This window comes from Octopus bimaculoides, chromosome 30 (assembly GCF_046866305.1).
Source record: "Octopus bimaculoides isolate indiv1 chromosome 30, ASM4686630v1, whole genome shotgun sequence".
NCBI lineage: Eukaryota > Metazoa > Mollusca > Cephalopoda > Octopoda > Octopodidae > Octopus > Octopus bimaculoides.
In genome coordinates this window covers 5,309,003-5,311,502 of record NC_142957.1, presented here as the reverse complement: position 1 = coordinate 5,311,502, position 2,500 = coordinate 5,309,003, and the positions used below count along the sequence as shown (strand labels likewise).

The window sequence follows — 2,500 nt, the reverse complement described above, 5'->3', positions numbered from 1 at the left end:
TCTGCTACTAATTTCACTTGACAGAATCTATGTTAACTAGTGTTAAATCATTTTGAATGTTCTTTATTTTGAAGTTCATGAATTCATCTGACAAAAACGGTTTCGTTACAATAATGAAATGTTTTCATTAATCAATTAAAAGAGTCGTTAGAAATGGCCATAATGGACTGACACCTGTACCTCTACTGTTACTCATTTATATTTTATTCACCTGTCTCGGACTCTGCCCTTCGTTAATATTATAGATGATATATTTAATATAATGTACATGTCTGAATAACTCAAGAGCAGATTTCTTCGTTCAGCTGGGTCTAATTGCCTACATACACTGCAAGAGTATCATTTGGCCGGTACTTATTATGTATCAAGTTTGATATTTACATAATGTTGTTGTTGTTGTGTGTGTATATTATTCCGACCTAACGAGGTGCCTCGATTGAAGTACCTAATTCAACTGAATCTTACTTATATTTTAATACACACACACGCACAAGCACATATTCAATTATGAATTAGAAGCAGTGTTGGTGTTGTACAATATTATTGACAGCACTAAAATGCAGCATACTGGCCAACAAGCAAAACACATACATTGAGTATGTGTGGTCAATAATGTGTATGTATATGTGTGTGTGTATATATATATATATATATATGATGAGTTCATGAACCTTGGTTCTTTTCCCTAAAACTATATATTTATATATATTTTATACTGTGAAATTTAATTTTATTTTAATTTTTATTAAATTGATTTTAATTGAGTTTTTACCTGTAATTTTGGATTTTATCCCTAATATATATATATACATGTATATATATATATACATATATATATATATGGCACCACCGTTCGAGCGTGATCGTTATCAGTGTCGCCCTCCTGGCACTTGTGCCGCAGCTTCGCGATCCTGGCACTTGTGCCGGTGGCACGTGAAAAGTCATTCGAGTGAGATCATTGCCAGTGCCCCTGGACTGGCTCCTGTGCGGGTGGCATGTAAAATACACCATTTTGAGCATGGCCGTTGCCAGTACCGCCTGACTGGCCTTCGTGCAGGTGGCATGTAAAAGCACCCACTACACTCTCGGAGTGGTTGGCGTTAGGAAGGGCATCCAGCTGTAGAAACTCTGCCAAATCAGATGGGAGACTGGTGTAGCCATCTGGTTCACCAGTCCTCTGTCAAATCGTCCAACCCAAGCTAGCATGGAAAGCGAATGTGAAACGATGATGATGAGGATATATATATATATATATGTATATATATATATATATATATATATAAACAATTGCAGCGTGGAAGGTGTTTATAAGCCATTTAAAATAACACACAAAATCCGTTAGATTCACTTCAGCATTTAAATTTAATTTGTCAAAATATTTTCGTCGCTTTCAGACCGCGACCTGTTCACTGACAAAATGCAGCACAGAATTTTGTCAGTGAACAGGTCGCGGTCTCAAAGCGACGAAAATATTTTGACAAATTAAATTTAAATGTTGAAGTGAATCTAACAGATTTTGTGTGTTATTTTAAATGGCTTATAAACACCTTCCACGCTGCAATTGTTTTTGTTCCAGCACACGATCTCAGATCAGGTCACTTGCTATGCAAGTGCATCTCCGTAATATATATATATATATATATATATATATATATATATATATATATATGTGTGTGTGTGTGTGTATTTGTGTGTGTATGTGTATGTTTGTGTATATAAATGTTATAGCATAGGAATAATAAATGATATCGTGCTCAGATTATGATTTTATTAACAAGCGAAAAATATTAAAATGTTGCAATAATTCCAAAACGAAACATAAAATGGTGAACTGTCATTCTAGTTGTCCACAATATAAATGAATAAGATTGCACTAACACAAGTGCCCCAGGGTGAAGAAGAATAAATCCATAAGATGAGTTAATGTATAAAAAATGTCACCCAATAGAGCCAATAAAGTGTCACCTGGTTGGATGAAAAGGTGTAAGCTAAAATGATAAACAATATGAGATAAGGAAAACATCACATGACAGAACTGTGTTACTTGATTGGATGAATAAAAGCAGACAATTAATAAACAACGTTTTGTGTCGAGACAACTAAGGTTGTCTCACTGAATATATATTCTTTTATTCTTTTATTTGTTTAAGTCATTTGACTGCGGCCATGCTGGAGCACTGCCTTTTTTGTTGAAGACTTTGACCCCACGACTTATTCTTTGCAAGCCTTGTACTTATTCTATTGGTTTTTTTTTTTTTTGTCGAAATGCTAAGTTATTGGGGCATAAACATACGGATGTTGGGGGGGGGGGGGGGCACAGGCACAAACACACAAATACATACATGCAGACATATATATATATAGTTGAAATTTGCAGAAAAACAGAAAACGAAGACGGGTATGAACAACAAGTAGATGTATTAGTTTGATGCTCGGAAATGTGAGAAAGTCTTTTACATTTTGACCCTGTGCTTTTTCAACAGAAAGGAGTACGAGAAAA

General features: G+C 34.8%; 1 protein-coding gene across 3 annotated transcripts in view; it reads left to right on the top strand.

Moving 5' to 3' along the window:
• LOC106874515 (uncharacterized) overlaps positions 1-2,500 on the top strand; it is a 90,019-nt gene that overhangs the window by 18,090 nt on the left and 69,429 nt on the right. The gene's annotated exons all lie outside the window — the stretch shown is intronic.